This window comes from Siphateles boraxobius, unplaced genomic scaffold (genome assembly GCF_051911475.1).
Source record: "Siphateles boraxobius isolate OS27281-9 unplaced genomic scaffold, OSU_SipBor_1 6, whole genome shotgun sequence".
Lineage (NCBI taxonomy): Eukaryota > Metazoa > Chordata > Actinopteri > Cypriniformes > Leuciscidae > Siphateles > Siphateles boraxobius.
In genome coordinates, this window is record NW_027509186.1 from 14,954,297 (window position 1) to 14,972,691 (window position 18,395).

Consider the following 18,395-nt stretch of genomic DNA (forward strand, 5'->3'; position numbering starts at 1 on the left):
AGGCCTACGCGGTTTACACAGTGTTGTTACAAATGACGCACTTTAGACCTTATTCACTGCAGCACCATCTTTGTTTCTTAACGGGAATGATAGCAAGGCTGTGAGGGATACACATACATCTCATCTGGGATGTACTGCTTTTTACTGTGTTTCTGGATTGTTCTGCTGACAAACGCTGCAAAACATCTTTTTTCAGAGAAATTTCAGTAGACAAAAAACCCAGAGAGCATGAGCTGTGGAAAATGATAAGTGATCTAAGAGCTTTATACAGCTTTTTTACAGCGGATGCCATTGAAAACCCAGCAAGTCTGTCCGTCACAGCCTCTCTTTCATACCTGTCATACCGCTGCTCTGAATAAGGCCTCTACACTAAGCACTCAGTGTAGAGTATGAATTTTTATGTATAAGGTTATAAGTTAGAGACTAAAAGCCCCTTCTCCTCTGCTATGTAAAGAAAGCTGTGACAGTTGAGTGCATGAATCGTCCAAAATTCCACACGTAGTTTTAATTGAGTGCATTTAAAGTGCACTTTTTTCTTTTCTGGCTTTTCAATGTGAAGTTGAACACAACTTGCACTATTTGTTGGTACTAAAAAGCAGCATAGAAAAGTTTATACGCAAGCAAATTGGGATGCACCTTATTTCGCTTTAAACACTAGTTATGACACTTATTCTGCATCTGCGCATGCTCAGTGGAGTTTTTTCTGTCTGACAAAAAAAGATAGATACTGATAAAAGTCCCTAATTTTTTATTGCTCAGTATTAAATTATGGTGCCTATAAATTTAAATGTATCTCTATAATGTATAATAAAAGTATATTTATATATTGTAATATATTAATAATGTAGGCCCCACCTAAACTTTTGCTTTAAACACATTTCTGACAGGTAACAGAATTAGAACAATATAATGGTGAAAACGGGGAAGAAAGAGTGTTGAAAGTATTGAAACAATGACGCGAGTCATTTGAGGCAAATAGTTGAGATACTTTGTTATAATCACTTTTTCTGTAACCTAAAAAGTTGTATTTTTTGCCTTCAAATGATCAGGTTCTTCTAACCTACTGATCTCAACGTATAAGCTACGTGCACTGTTCAAAGGTTTCTGTTTTTAAAAAAATATAATTGCTGTTTTGATTTTGGTTTAATTTGACCCCCAGTAAAAAAAAAAAATCAAAATAGACAATTTTAGAGTGTAAACACCAAACAAACAAAAAAATGCTAATTATTATTGTATTCATGTTTTTATCTGGGGACACCACAAACATAAGGTATGCAACATTTTTTTTCACAATGACGTGTAACAAATGTTATCAAGTTACTCCTCAACTCACCTGTCAACTAGTTAACACATATAAGTTGAAACTATGTAGACCAACCTATCCTTGACTATACTGTCCATCTAAAATGTCTGAATGTATAGCGTTATATGCACAATATTAAGGTTAGCATAAACCGAACACATAATAATCCTCTGAATAATTAACACATTAACCTATGTAACGTTAGGCAATTATATTCAGGTATGGGTTTAAATGGCTCAAGAGCAGATCTGAACTAATATGAGTTGCATTGCCCACATTTGCTTAACGAAATCAGTCATAAATAGCTGATTCATAACCAACGGCAAAGCTGTATTATGTTTATTTTCATGCGGCTGAATTGCGCAGCTGGCTTCGTAGCCGCACGAGGCCACTGACACCCACATTTCCCCCTTTATAAACACCCAAATCCATCGCTGAAAAGATATGTAACATAAAACACAGCAAATCCAAATGTTAAAGCGTTTAAAATGAGCTGTGTTACCTCGGGTCCTCGTGTTAGACCGTCCTAGTGTTTGAGGTTCGTCTTCAGCTGCTCTCTACTCCCATCAGAGTCCATGGAGACTTTGTATTGAAATACTCCAAAACCACACGACAACACGGTTCTACACGGTTCCCCGTCCCCCCGATGAGAGAATATGGCAGGTGGACGGTGGTTTGCTCGTCCTCTGTCAGTGACAGAAGCAGAGAGAGGCCAAAAGAGCTGCGCTTCCTCCTCGTTTCAAGCCGAGCTCACGGTCTGCGGTGCAGCGTGGCGCATGCGCACTCACTCACTCACTCCCTGCTAATCACACTCTGCCTGCCGCCTCACTATCATAATCACACACACACGCACACGCTTATTTAATAGTGTCGACTTTACATTGACTTCTATTTTTTTTATATTATGTATTATATTATATGTAGCAAGTTATATTATAATGTAGTTCATTATATTATGTATCTCCTGCCCCTAAAAGTAAACTTTGTTGTATTAAAGTGTATTGTAGTTTTTCATTAAGTAGATGTTTTCATTATTTAGTATGTTTATTTAGCCATTTATCACAATCTACTGTGTAGGTTGTTACATGTATTTAAATACAATTGTTTTAAATACAATTGTTATACTATATATTATAATTTCAATTATATAATGGTCTAATTTAGTTAAATTTTTTATTATTTTTTATATGAGACTAGTCTGTATATATTTTTTATCATTGGCACATGCATTATACATTTATTAGTATTATGATATTCAATTCACGTTTCAATTCAAATTTATTTGTATAGTGCTTTTCACAATACACATCATTTCAAGCTTTACAGGAAGTGCATGAGTCCACATTTCAATTTAGAGTGTTCTGTTATCAGTCTTAGTTAAGTATTTCAGAAATGTAAATATACAAAGTCACAATTAGCTAAACATTTTTTAATTTAAACAATGCAAATTTAATGAAGATATAATGAGCTCATTGAAGTAATAAATACATGTTTGTTATAAATATAGCAATGTTGCATGTTGATGATATAATGGTCTAATTTAGTTAATATATTAATACTTTTAATATCAAAATATGTTATTTTTATTTTTTTGAATTGCTCATTATAGGCTACATTTATTAATATTAGGCAAATTTGTTTGATTTATATCAAATATTTTTATTTAAAAACTGCATGTGCTAACTTTTTATTTACTGCTCTTCTAAGAATTATCGTTAATGCATTAAGAGACAATTTCATCCAAAGCAACTTACAAGTTATGCTGCGCTCCCTGATTCAAACCAGTGGCCTTGGTGTTGGTGTTTAGTGCCATGCTCTGCTGTTTGAGCTACTAACTAAATAATAGAAAATTCTTTACTAACCTAATTATCTAACCTTCTTTTATGGGGGCTTGTAGAGCATTTTTTACACCGGTTTCTGCACAAAGTCAAGTTAAGTCGCCTTTATTTAGCCTATTTAGCGCTTTACACAATATGGATTGTTTCAAAGTATAGCTTTACAGGGATAAACAGGGAAATAATGATTCAGTGATGCAAAGCAGTAGTGTCAATTAAAAAAAAAGTTGATTAAGTTTGTTTCAATAATGGTATAATCTGCAGATTTTCCACACAAAAAAGCATGTCCACAGAAACATACTAAAAGTAAAAGTAAAAGTAAAGGTAAAAAAAAAGGGGGGGGGGGGGCTTTTAAAGTGCACCTATTATGCAAATTTCACTTTTACATGCTGTTTGAACATAAATGTGTGTTGGCACTGGCAGTATGTGAGCAAAACCACCCTAGAATGATAAAAATCCACCCAGTGTTTTTTTTACAATCTCAATAAATCACTGTCTCAGAACGAGCTGTTCTAAGATTCGGCTCAGTGTGACGTAGAATTGAGCAAGCCCCACCGACGTGGTTTGATTGACACTGTGGTTTTGGCATAGACCCGGCCCTCGGTGATCTTTACACCATCCTCCATTGTTTCAACGACAGCCGGTGTTCTGACGATTTGTGCTGCCTTGTCGAAAATGTCTCCTAAGAAACATAAGTGTTCTGTTGTGGGATGTAATAATGTACAAAGTAGTTTTCACTTACTTCCGACATCAGAGCCACTGAAAACGCAGTGGATGGATTTTATTTAGGAAGGAAAGGCGCCACTTAAACTTCCAAAATACATTTATGTTTGCGCGAATCATTTTCTGACAGACTGTTTTGTGAACGAGGGTCAATTAAAAGCAGGTCTTGCTTCAAAGTTAATCCTCAAGTGTGGATCGTTCGTTGCCTACTGTTCGCGATCCAACGTCACCTCCAGTAGAAGTATGTGTATTTTATGATTTTTGAGCAAATAGTCATTTCAGTCGATGTCAGCCAATTCAACAACACATGCGTCTAAAGTTGTTGTCGTCGTCGTAGGATGTCTGTGTAATAATTTAAACCTGGTTTGTGTAGTGTGTAACCACACGTTTATAAATATATTTTTTAAAGATATTGTATTAAAAACTGTGCATGTTTTCTGTAAAGACAAGACATCAAAATTGCTGTTTCATCCGTCTCGTAACCTTCCATACAACAAATAGCGTCAGACAGTTTTATGTCACGTGTAATTTTTTTTGCAACTTTACAAATGTAAATAAATTAATACCTGTTCTATCTCCCTGCAGCATGTATATTCTTGTTCTGTAGCCATCTTCTCACATTTGCCACATAAGCACCTGTACGACAAGTAATGTAAACATGACGCAACAGGTCCCTCGCATAAATGTAATCTCGTTTGTACGTAGCAAACGTTATCACAGTATTTGTGTTTGTAGTTTCAAAAAATTGCGCCAACGTTATCACAGTTTGTGTGTGTCTGTGTGTGTGTTGCACATCCATAATTGCAAAGGGGACGCGATTACAACTCTATAAGTGCATACATGATACATGTATCAAATAACCATTCTGAGACGTAGGCCTACTGGTCCATTCTCATTTGTGTTTCTTCTGCCGGAGTCTCTTCATCATCTGGGTCTGATTCCGGTTCAAACATGTACGGCTGAATGCCATTCAAAACAGCGGGTCTCTCACTTTCAGCCATTCTGCTTCTACCGACTGTTCATTGCCATAGGTTTGCAAGTTAAGCCCTCATCCAAAGGCAGGGCGGGATATGCAGCTCATTTACATTTAAGGTGGTACACACCAAAACAGCTCTTTTTAAAACAGGCCCCAAAAATGACATTTTCAAATGGTTCTAATAAATTAATTGTGGGGTATTTTGTGCTGAAACTTCACAAATACATTCTGGGGACACCCGAGACCAATATTACATCTTGTAAAAAGGGGCATAATAGGTGCCCTTTAATGTAAATCAAACGAGAAAAGAAAAAAAGAGAAAATCACTTATTGCTCAGTGAAATCTAATGTTGTTTTACATTGATTTACTTTCTGTTGATAAAGTTAGTGTTGGGTTCGGGTGCACCCACTTCAAATGTTATCACTCGACTGAATGGGCGTTATCGGTGTGCCGAGTCCACCTTTGTCGAGTCCGAGTCGAGTCCAAGTCCTTACCAATCAAGTCCGAGTCCTTAACATCCGAGTCCGAGCCGAGTCCGGCCGAGTCCACAAAGATTTAAATTATTTGAAATTGACCTTTCACAAAGACCCGGCCTTCTTAGTTACTGTTGCTACGTCCGACAAGCCATTCCGCTCTCACTCCAGTCCACACATCATGTTCTCACACAGTAGAAAACATATAGCAGAGCAAAGAGGACACTGACAATGCTCCAACAGAAAAGACAGAGCAGGTTACTTTGGTGAAATAAAGTCTCAGCTTTCCAATTTTTTACTTTTTGTGAAATTCTAACAATAAATACCATTTTGTGGTGTTTAATGTGTAGCGCTTCAGTTCAAGCAGCATGTGAACTGATCATCTCTTCTAGTGATAGCTAGAATTAATCATGGATGACATCAGAACTTAAAAACTTGTCAACACACACCATTTTTCAAGTTCAAATCCACTGATTGGTTTGGTTTGTTTGTCAGACGAAAATGCTGGATATGCATTATGATTGGTGAGATAGCATATCATTCAAACTCCGGTGAAAAGTCTCAACACTGAGCTCTTAAATGAATATTTTACCTTTACAAAAGGATTGCAATGTATAGTTGCAGTCATATTTTTGCCTACTGTAGGCCTACATCTTTCAAAGCTCAAGGGGAAAATGTTGAGCAAGATGATGGTGATGTTTAAATTTTTCTTATTTTCTTTTACATGTTAATATCTTATTTAGCCTCTGAAGGGCAGTAATATATGAATGAATGAATTTATTTTTAAACCAAATAAGAACAAATTACACCAATAATCCTGTTCAAATGTTTACACCCCCTGGCTCTTAATGGATGTTTCTTTCTTGAGTCCCTCAGTTGGGGAAAGATGGATCTCAAAATACAATCACTGCTAAGGATTCAAATATGCAGAAGATGGGACTCATGAACAACCATTACAAGAAAAAAAAAACTTTTGTGGAACATCCAGGTAATGACACACAATATAAAAAAATCAAGCGTATGAAATTTGTCTTGTAGGCCTATTTTACTTTTGTATTTTGTCTTGTGGACTCGGCTACTTTTTCAGGGCAGTAGCCTACTAAATAAAAACAATGTTTTTATGATCCTTCTTATTAAAAAATAAATAAAAATAACATTTGGAGGTTCTGCAAGGTGTATGTAAACGTATGACTAAAGTGTAAATTTAACAAAAATCATAAGATTATTAGACGCCAAAATGTTGCTATGGTTATCGCGTTCTCATGTTGCTATGGTTACTATGTATGTCAATTGTAGCTGACGCTGGAAGGTCAGCTGTGGGTTATGATATTTTGGTGATTTCAGCGGTTAATGTTTATTTTGACTTTATAGTTTATTTGGACTTCATAGTTTAAATGTGTATTTCTTTATTGTGATAATTTCATAATTTGGTTGCCGTTTGTATTGTATTATTCTGTTGTTTAAGTTGAGTGTCATGTGACCCTGTGCTGATTATTTCACCTGGACGTATCAGCGTCAATGTAATGATGAGATGTGAAACTCAGATACCCATGTTAGTGCTCCTGACTTACGCCGCCTTCACACTGGCAGTTGAAATCAGCTCCGATACGGCTCCGAAACGACCGGAAGTCATTCATTTCCTATGGAGATTCACAGACCGCATGCGAATGGGTCCGAAACGGGTCCGACCGAGTGCGGTGCGAAGAAAATCGTGTCCGTTGGTCATCCGGATGCGTTCAAAAAATTGAACTCTTGCGAAAAGCTACGGACGGTTCCTCCGACAATTCCAGCGGACGTTAGCGTTGCTATGATACTGATAAACAAACCTGAATTCTTATCGTTATAAAATCATTATTTATTTTATTATAAGTGAAGTTGTCATATCATTTTTTAATTTTCATGATTTGCTAACGTTATTAGGGCAGTTAATACAATTAAATTGAAGGCAGACATCGAACTAAATGTGATATAGTGGTATAAATTATACCACTATATCACATTTTTTAGCTGACCTGAAATGTCAACGTCCTGGGCAACTTTCCTCACGCAGCAGCCTTCCTATTAATATCTCTATAACCCTCATCAGAGAGATCATACAGAACTGACAAAATCAACCTTTCTAATCTCTCCGCCATTTTTGTTCTATACCCGCTTCCGACGCTTTTCCCTGTCTAGTACGACGTCCGTTGGGTGCGTATTGCGTATTACGGAGCTGATTTCAACTGCCAGTGTGAAGGCGGCGTCAATCTACTGTTGGTTACCAGGCGAATACGGTAAAGGTTTTAATAATTTGTATATTATGTTGGTTTGTGTATGTAGTGGTGTTGTGTGTACAATTATGGTTTGGTTTACTTTTGTGTTTAGTTTTCACGGTGTATCTGGAATAAATAAAAATAGACATCAGTACTTCGGAAGCGTGGACTGTTTTGTAACCAGCGAGTAGTTACAGTGAAAACGTACCCAAATTCCATTCTACCGACTACGAGATGTGCTTTGGCGGTGATCCTCCAGCTTCGGCGTGCAGCCTGCCACTTCTGGATCTCTGCACGCGGATTAACTGTTTTCCACGGTGATTGATGCTGCTATCTTCAGCGCGCGGCTCTGTTGTGCCCTTCCTTGGACTTCGCGTGCCGTTCGATTGTGTCCCGTGGTGAACTAAAAGGATTTGGCGTGCAGTGTTTGCCTTCTGTGATGGACCGTTGCGAGCTTTAGTGTGGAAAGCTGCTACATGATCGTCAATGGAGGATCTTCTCATCAAGCAACCTTGTGTCAGCTGTGCATCAACAGGTTAGATGTGCAATGTCAAATGATCCTTTTTTGTAAATGATGGATAGTTTTATAAGTCAATGTAGATAAAAGATGACCAGGACTAGAGAGAAAAAAATGTCCTGGAGATAACTGATTCTTAACTGCTATGATTGTAATGTTTAGATTTTTTAAGTAGCTAAATGTTCAAGTGTTAATGGCATTGATTAAGTGGTTACTCAGTCTAAGATTGTTTCACTACTATCTATTGTGATTTATATATGACATATTTTGTACTATTTGTTAAAGCACAAATCCTTTAGAAAAATGTCAATCCAGGGTGAGTTAGCGGAACAAAATGATTCTCCATCACAAGAGCAAGCAGGTTTATTGGCAGAGAATGAGAATATGGATGGTGTTGTGAGGGATCGACATGTATCATGTGCATCATGCACAGAGAAATCTGAGGCAAGGCGTAAAGAGCTTAATTCTGTTTTATTAGAGGCAACTGAAATCAGAAAATCCTCCCGTGATAAACGTTTAACTCCAAAGATGCAGGAGTTAAAAGAGCAAGAACTGACTCAAAAGGAGAGGAAGTTTAAATCTGTATATGAGAAATGGAAGTATCAAGTCAGAGATGTTCGTTTAAAGTTAAAACGTGAGTGCTCTGAAAGAGACTTGTGTGACATGATGGATGAGGTTGAGAGGCAAGAGTTTGAATTGAAAGAGTTATATGATAACATGCGATTCCAAGCACCACCAAGCCAAGAAACTAGGAGAAAAATTTATGCATGTTCGGCTGTAACGGCAGACTTGTTGAAATTAATGAGGGTACGCTTGATGGAGGATGGCATAGAATTTGATGCTGAAGCTGAGAGAGCAAGGTTACGTATGTTACTGGACTGTGAGTATGCTAGGTCTATAAATGGATCCACGGTTGGTAGAGCCACGGTCGTTAGCAACCACTCTAAACCTGCATCGGAGTCTGCAAGCATTTCAGCTAAGAGAGCAGAGACTGCCGCGCTGTTAGCTGCGAAAAAAGCTGAAGTGGAAATGGAGGCTGAAATCGAGGCACAAAGGCAGCATTTGAAGAAGCTGGAAGATCGTAGAGACATTGAGGTTATGGAAGCGAGGCTCAGAGTGTATACTGAGGAGGAGTCAAGGGTAAAAAGTCAGCAGTGTGATTCAGTAAGCGGTGACGTGAGTAACCACAGTCCTCTGGTACCTAACACATGTTTGAATCAGCAAGTTACAAGAAGTGAAGTATCCTTAGTACAGGCCTTGCAAGGGTCTATGGCTCTATCTCGACTTCCCGCTCCAGAGCCCTTTGTATTTTATGGCGACCCACTGAAGTTTATAGAATGGAGTACCACCTTTAAAGCTCTTATAGATGGACGGTGCTCAAATCCTGCAGATAAGCTCTTCTACTTACAGAAGTATGTTGATGGTGAGGCAAGATCGGCTCTGGAAGGTAGCTTCTACAGGAAAGATGAACAGGCCTATCAGCAAGCGTGGGAGAAGTTGAATGCCAGATATGGTCACTCCTTTGTGGTGCAACGTGCCTTTAGAGAGAAACTTAATAGGTGGCCTAAGATTGGTGCAGCCGAGTACGTCAAGTTAAGAGAGTTCAGTGACTTCCTACAGTCATGTAGTGATGCTTTGCCGCATATTAAGGGTCTTCAGGTGCTGAATGACTGCGAGGAAAATCAGAGGATACTGGCCAAGCTTCCTTTCTGGGTGACAAGCAGGTGGAACCGTTATGTCACAGAACAGCTGGACAAAGACCAAGATTATCCAAGCTTTAATCAGTTTGCCTGATTTGTATCAAAAGAAGAACGCATAGCGTGCAATCCTGTGTCATCATTGTATGCACTAAAGATCGTTGAAGAGAAGCCATCTAAGGAAATAAAGCATTCAAGAGTAAACACGTTTGCAACCACTGCGAAGACTTTAGATGCAGCATACGCTACGGCCGAATTCAGTAACCTTACCGACTGTGAGACTGAAAAGACTTGTAGAAAGAATACTACATTTGTGGGTAGCATAAATTCAGTTGAATGTATGTTCTGTGATGATCGTCATTCTATTCAGGAATGTAAAAAAATAATGGAAAGAGCAGCAGAGGAAAAGAGGAAGTTTGTCATGGAGAATAAGTTGTGCTTTGCATGCTTAAGAAAAGGGCATGGCTCCAAAGACTGCAGAAATAGGGCTGTGTGTGTGGTATGCAAGAAGCGCCACCCAACTTCATTACATGAAGATAGTCAGCCAGGAGACAAGTCATCTCCACGGACAACTTTGCAGACGGAAGAGAATGCATTCTCTCTAACATGCTGTACGAATGGTGGAGAAGGTGATATAACATCTATGATTGTCCCAGTATGGCTGTCTTTATCTAACTCAGAGTCTGAAGTCTGCGTATATGCTTTATTAGACACCCAGAGTAGTCACACATTTATTGACCAGGAAAATGTGTGAAAGCTTGCAGGTATTAATGGAACCGGTAAAACTAAAGCTTTCTACCATGATGGGAAGAAACTCTGTTGTATCGAGTCACAGAGTTAGTGGACTTCAGGTTAGAGGATATTCTTCGGACATCCCTATCTGTCTGCCTCCTGTTTATACGAGAGACTTTATTCCCTTTGTGCGCACACACATTCCAACCTGCGAAACAGCTAAACGGTGGAGACATCTAGAGGTGATCGCAAATGAAATGCCTGCACGGATGGATTGTGGAGTAGGTCTTTTGATCGGATATGATTGCTCCAGAGCACTGACGCCACGACAGGTCATCACTGGTGGTGATGAAGAGCCTTATGCCATCAAGACGGACCTTGGCTGGAGCATCATAGGAGGAACTCCACGATGTGTAAACTCCAAGTTTGGGACTGGTTTATGCCACCGCATATCAGTCAGATAGCTCCCCTCCGTGACGCCTGCCGCTGTTATTAGAGCACTTGAGCTGGATTTTGTAGATATTCCATCCGGTGAAAAGAGTAAATCACAAGATGATATTCAGTTCCTGCAGGTAGTAAAAGAGGGTGTCTATCAAAATGAATATGGCCATCTTGAGATGCCCCTTCCCTTTAAAATACGGCCTCAGCTTCCAAATAATAGGAGGCTTGCATTAGGACGGTTGAAGCACCTTAAGAGGAAATTGGACAAGAATCCTCAATTCAGACAGGACTACATGACGTTCATGGAAGATGTCTTCAGAGATGGAGATGCGGAAATGGCAAATGAGCAACCAGACCCGGGTAATGTGTGGTATATTCCCCATCAAGGCGTCTATCACCATAGGAAACCAAATAAGATCAGGATAGTCTTTGACTGTGCAGCCAGGTATGAAGGTACCGCCTTAAATGACCATCTATTGACTGGGCCTGACCTTACCAATGGATTGACTGGAGTGCTTTGCCGTTTCCGTAAACACCCTATCGCTGTCATGTGTGACATTGAGAAAATGTTTCATAGATTTCATGTTATTAGGGAAGATCGGGACTATCTGCGTTTTCTGTGGTGGGCGAATGGAGATACCGACACAGAACCCAGAGAATATCGCATGAAAGTACACCTTTTTGGAGCATCATCTTCTCCAGGCTGCGCCAATTATGGCCTGAAGTATCTTGCCAGTATGAATGAGAGTGAGTATCCTTTGGCAGCTGGGTTTATCAGGAACCATTTTTATGTGGACGACGGCCTCGTAAGCCTGGAATCTGTTGAGGTAGCAATCAAGCTGGTGAAGGAAGCTCAAGCCGTGTGTGCTAAAGGAAAGCTGCATCTTCATAAGTTTATTTCCAACAATCGAGAAGTGTTGGAGTCAATTAGTCTGTGTGATCATGCTGCTGAAGTAAAGAACGTTGATTTCCATCATGACTTTCTTCCAGTACAAAATGTCTTGGGCGTAAGGTGGGATGTAGAGAATGATGTACTCACCTTTAATGTTGTTCTTGAAGAGAAACCTGCGACACGACGTGGAATTCTGTCCATGGTGGCTTCAGTCTACGACCCATTGGGGTTTTTGGCCCCATTCGTCATATCTGGCAAGAAGGTCTTGCAGGAGATGTGCCATAAGGGCATCAGTTGGGATGAACCGTTACCCTCTGAGCTGAGACCAAGGTGGGAGAGTTGGCTGAATGATCTGCCCAACCTAGGAAAGGTACAAATTCCAAGATTCTTCACCCCTCCAAATTTTGGACCTATTCTGAGCATTGAATTGCATCATTTTTCTGATGCTAGCAGTCAAGGCTATGGACAGTGCTCTTATATCAGATTGATGAGTGGAAATAAGATACATTGTGCCTTAGTTATGGGTAAAGCAAGAGATTCTCCCATAAAAGTTGTCACTATACCAAGATTAGAGTTAACTGCAGCTGTCATCTCTGCTGCTGTGAGTATTATACTGAAAGAGGAGTTGGCACTCCGAGTCGATAGAGAATATTTTTGGACAGATTCTCAAGTGGTCCTTGGTTATATTAACAATGAAGCAAGAAGATTTCATGTCTTTGTTGCTAACCGGGTCCAGAGAATTCGGGAGGCCACCGATCCAAGACAGTGGTATTCAGGGTGGGAAATTAACTTTTTTGCCCACCAGCCACAGTGGCTGCTGGATGCCCAATTTTACCAGCCACTTGTATTATCTACCAGCCACTTTTTCTGGAATTCAAATTTATGAATGAGAACTGTGACTTTGATAACATTGACGTCCATTACAAAAATGTAATTCGTTTTATCCATTTAACAACATGAGTAATGCTGCACTCAGGCGCCAATTTATGTTTTTCTCCCTGGATGCTCACGGGCGCAGGCCCTTTTTTTTTTTTTTGTTTTTTTTTTAAAAGCACTATTTAGCACAAACAGGGCTACCATAATATGTGGGCAACATGTATGTACATGTTTGTATTTTGAGAGAATTTTATGCATGGTTATTTTACAGTTTAGTTTTTAATATTAGGTAAGTCTGTATGACCATAAATGATGGAGTATTTAAATGTATTTTGCTGCTATTTGAAAAAAATCCACCAAAACGCGCCAGCGCGTTTGTCGACCCCAGAGGCTTAACTCGATAATAAAGCCGTAAAGTAGGCTATCTTTCAACTCAGGACAGCACCACTTCTCACAAATACAGATAGGATTGGAGATGAAAAGTTTAACTGACACATAATCGAGCTACGGAGCACCCACGGTATCGGCTCCTATCCTCGCGGCTAAAACTATCGCTAAACTAAAAAAATGATAGCTATCTAGCCATCACAAAACACAACTTCAAGTTAGTAATTTACTTACTTGCACATCCAAAAGTAGTCCCGAAAAGGTCTTTCCTTTTTGCCGATCGCATGGACGTTTCTGAATAGAATTGGTCACATTCATTATTGACTTTATTTTAAGGTTAGTTGTTCCTCTAACGAACGAATTGTTTGCATTTTCGGACGACGCATAGGTTCGATAGTAAGTACAGTGCATGGACTGTTCGACGGGAAGGTAGGCTAACCATTCCCTCGTTATCCCTTCGTCATTAATGCGCCACTTGTTCGAAAAGTACCTTCACTTTTTATTTACTTCGCCCTCAATAGTTTGTACATTCATATACTGCTGACTCCGCGGCAGGCCTCTTAACACCGGGTATATATCACCACATTTTTTTAATTTTCCTTTCGTCTGTAGGCTACCTCAGCTCAGCTATATGTGTCACGGTCCGTTCAGCGCCATGTCCGTGCGCTGTGTCCGTGACGCACAGCACTGAAAACCAATCAAATTAGTTACTCGACAAAAGTGCATTATTTTTACTTAGCAACAGCATTCTTTGACAAAAGATGTCCAATCCGTTACAAGGAATGTTTTAAATAGTAACCAATAAAAATATGTTTTACAATCTACCCGCCACTGTGGACGTTGGAACGTTGGAGCTGTCGGTGGGAGACCCGGAGGTCAAGGCTGTCCAGGTATTGAGGACCGAGATCATGACGCAAGTGGATTTTCAACAGCGACTATCACGACTATAAAAATGGACTACAGCTGTGAATGTCATTGCCCGGATCCAAAGATTAGCAAAGAAGATGAAGACACCAACATCTTTAAATGTGGAGGAAAGGAGGAGGGCCTCATTTACTCTCATTCAGCTCGCACAACAGGATGCCTTCAAAGAAGAGTTGAATGTACTCAGTCAGGACTCTGGTAGGCTGCCTTCAAACCATCCTCTGTATCAGCTGGATCCATTCATGCAGGATGGAATAATGAGGGTGGGAGGACGTTTGAGGAGAGCATGTGCTCCTCTTGAATTGCGATACCCAGCAATCCTTCCAAGTAGTGGTCTAGTCACACACCTTATATTGGCACACCATCATCAAAAAATTTAACATCAAGGCAGGGGACAGACTCTGAATGAATTGCGAGCCAATGGCTTTTGGATCATGGGTGGCAGTAAGGTGGTAGCACACTACATACGGCAGTGTGTTCCTTGTAGGAGAGCTCGTAGGCCGCCAGAACAACAACGGATGGCGGACTTGCCCCGTGACCGAACTGATCCCTCCCCGCCATTTACCTATTGTGGCATGGACTGTTTTGGTCCTTTTTACACCAAGCAAGGTCGTAAAACATATAAACGATATGGCCTCCTTTTTACTTGTCTTTGCTCCAGAGCTGTCCACGTAGAGATGTTGGAGGACATGACGACTGATGGTTTCATCGACGCTTTACGACCGTTTTTTAGCCATCCGTGGAGCTGTCAGACATATTAGATCAGACCAAGGAACAAACTTCATGGGGGCAAGGAATGAGTTGAAGAAAGCCTTAAGAGAAGTGAGTAAAGAGAGAGTGGCAGCATATCTGGCAGAGAGGCAGTGCGATTTCTGTCTGAATGCACCCAGTTCGAGTCACGCTGAAGGTGTTTGGGAACGGCAGATTCGAACCGTAAAGGGTGTGATGAGTTCAGTTTTGGCACTAAGTACTGGAAGACTTAATGATGCCTCTTTACGTACGTTCTTCAATGAAGCTATGTCTATAGTCAATAACCGGCCATTGACAGTGGATGGTCTCAGTGATCCTACAAGCCCAGAGCCTCTAACCCCCAACCACCTGCTTACCATGAAGTCGTCGGTTCCACTTCCTCCTCCGGGTGCGTTTGTTAAGGAAGATCTTTATGCAAAGAAACGTTGGAGGCAGGTGCAGTATTTGAGTGTACAGTTTTGGAGCAGATGGAGGATAGAATATCTTGCTAATATCTCTATAAGGCAAAGATGGCATACACCAAGGCGGAATGTGCAAGTGGGGGACATTGTCATTGTCAAGGAAGAGGAAATTCCCCCCAACGAATGGAGGTTGGCTAGGGTCATTGAAGTTTGCAAGGCTGATGATGGACTGGTACGGAAAGTTACAATACGGATTGGGGATCGGAAGTTGGGTAAAAGGGGTGAACGCCTCACTAAACCCTCTGTTATTGAACGACCTATCCAAAAATTGGTAGTTCTTGTAGCAAAAAGTGAAAATTAATATCTTATCACTCATTAGAAGTTGAATCATATTAGTACCATGCTGTGACCTTGGATATTTTGATTTGTGCTGCTTAATGTTGGTTAATAGTAGAATGTAAAGTATGGTGAACAATTTGTTCATTTTAGTAGAAGATTGTGTAATCATGAAATATGAATTTTGTTTTTTTTGTGTTTTTCTTGTTTTTTTGGATTGTTGATTTTCATGTTTCTTGTTGGAGCCTGGAAATTACCATTGATTATTTGATTGGTTGTATTTGTAAGTTTTTTTGTTTTCGTTTTGTCCTTTTATTTTTTTTTATTACTCAATGGTAATTTAGTGGGAGTGTAGCTGACGCTGGAAGGTCAGCTGTGGGTTATGATATTTTGGTGATTTCAGCGGTTAATGTTTATTTTGACTTTATAGTTTATTTGGACTTCATAGTTTAAATGTGTATTTCTTTATTGTGATAATTTCATAATTTGGTTGCCGTTTGTATTTTATTATTCTGTTGTTTAAGTTGAGTGTCATGTGACCCTGTGCTGATTATTTCACCTGGACGTATCAGCGTCAATGTAATGATGAGATGTGAAACTCAGATACCCATGTTAGTGCTCCTGACTTAAACTACTGTTGGTTACCAGGCGAATACAGTAAAGGTTTTAATAATTTGTATATTATGTTGGTTTGTGTATGTAGTGGTGTTGTGTGTAAAATTATGGTTTGGTTTACTTTTGTGTCTAGATTTCACGGTGTCTCTGGAATAAATAAAAATGGATATCAGTACTTCGGAAGCGTGGACTGTTTTGTAACCAGCGAGTAGTTACATCAATCATTGCAATTTCATGATCTATGGACGACTATAATTTAGCGGATTCACAGCACACCCACACTCGTGCTGATTCTGAACATATATTTTGACCAAATTCTCCGCATGGTGACTCTAAAACGTCTCTGATTGGCCACTGCGTTCATGCCCTTGACATGTAGCCTATGTCTGTGATTGGCTACAATGCTCAACGCGGAAACAAGACAATGCAAGTAGTTTCGTTTCGTTTTTTAATAATAATATTGTGTCCTCCAGTGCACGGACTCGACTGTACTCGGAAAATTTTCCAAGTCTAAAATGTCTGAGTCAGTGTCAAGTCCGAGTACAAATTCACCCGAGTGCGTGACAAGTCCGAGTTCATTTAAAATTGCACTCGAGTCCAAGTTCGAGTAGCCTAACTTACCCCAACTCTAAAGTTCTGTTTTTTATTTGTATGATGTAGCCTATTCCCCCCCCCAAAAAATTACGAGTTCTAAGTTGTTCCTAATCACCCCTAAGAAAATTTGCATTTCGAAGATATAGCCTAAGCGATTGATGACATCACTCTGCACTTCAGCTTCTCATCAGATTTTCAATCAAATGATCTCTATAATCTAAAGCGTCTCGCCCCCTACATTATACGCTGAAGCTGCGGCTAAAGGCCTCATTATGCTTCTGCGTCAACTCCACGGCGTAGCTACGCCGTCACTCCTACGGCGTCGTGGGCGTTTTATTGTTCTGCGTCAGGTTGAGTTGCATCGCGGTGCATCTGACCAATCACAGCCCTTGTGGTCTGCGTCGCCTCGACGCGTAGTTACAATTTTTTGGAGGTGCACCTACAGGGAAGTTCTGGGAACATTCTCGTTTGGTTCCCAAAAAATAACCAAATGGGAACCGTACGTGAACGTTAGGGGGACGTTCAGTGTTTGCTGGGAGTTATCAGACAGGGATTATGCAATTTAATGTGCTGTTTATGCAGTAAAGTGGCATTCTATGAAATAATGTTCAGTTTAATTTTGTTTACCCTAACCCATAATCGAAACCCATTTGAATTCTGCAGGGAATGCTGTCTTTTAAAGCGATATTAGGAGATTCCATATTAGATACCATATTAGAAATGGTTAGAGATTAGGAGGAAACTGTGGCTTTACCGAGCTCCACGGCTCTGGCCGAGCTGTGACATAAACTAAATGCTTGGCTATCTTAAAAAGGAGCTAATAGGCTATATGTCCCGCCCTGTCTTCCTGTTTCAGTGAAATGACCTCAACACATTGAACAAACCTGCGCATTTCAAGGCACTTAATGGGCCTTTAATAATCGCCATAAAAAATATTTTAAAAAATCTGCCTGATCACTATCACTCTGCCTAATCATCAACAATAAATAGTCAATGATTATAGGCTACAGCTTGAATTCATTTTTCATTATTGCATAGAAGGACACGTGGAAGTGGTTCTTTGACTGCTGCCAAAGAAATAAGTGCACTGACTGCTTGGTTGAACATTGACATCTGCTGTGATAGTGCTTTCCTGACACTTTTCTTTTTTCTACTCACCTCATTGTGTAGGGACTGCAGTGTGTTTGTGTCTGTAAAAAAAAGATTACACTGTCCCCTAGTGGCCTTCTAATAACACTGCACAATGTTATTCTAATGGGTGTTCACTGACCTCTCTCTCTCTCTCTCTCTCTCTCTCTCTCTCTCTCTCTCTCTCTCTCTCTCTCTCTCTCTCTCTCTCTCTCTCTCTCTCTCTCTCTCTCTCTCTCTCTCTCTCTCTCTCTCTCTCTCTCTCTCTCTATATATATATATATATATATATATATATATATATATATATATATACTGCTGCAATCACAATTAGTTAACACTTCAAATTGAAAGTTAGAATAACTAATAATGTGTTTCAACTTAAAGTATTTGTGTTGCTTTAAAATTGGATATTTGAGTTATCTCAACAAAAACACTACATTTTAAGTTGTGATTTTTTTTTTTTTTTTTACAGTGTACAAGTGTCTTTTTCTACACACGCCTAATTCATTTATGGCCTACATCATCTTTTGAACTTCTCC

At 39.7% G+C, this 18,395-nt stretch overlaps 1 protein-coding gene across 6 annotated transcripts in view; it reads right to left on the reverse strand.

Moving 5' to 3' along the window:
- stim1a (stromal interaction molecule 1a) overlaps nucleotides 1–2,165 on the reverse strand; it is a 58,358-nt gene extending 56,193 nt beyond the window's left edge. The window contains exon 1 of one of the 6 annotated variants that reach the window (XM_077207794.1): nucleotides 1,806–2,165. The gene's annotated coding sequence lies outside the window, so the exon portion shown is untranslated. Of the gene's footprint in view, nucleotides 1–620; nucleotides 706–1,805 lie in introns of those variants that run through there. The other 5 variants (XM_077207791.1, XM_077207793.1, XM_077207795.1 and 2 more) reach the window with 5 other exon arrangements.
- Between the last annotated feature and the right edge of the window lie 16,230 nt (nucleotides 2,166–18,395).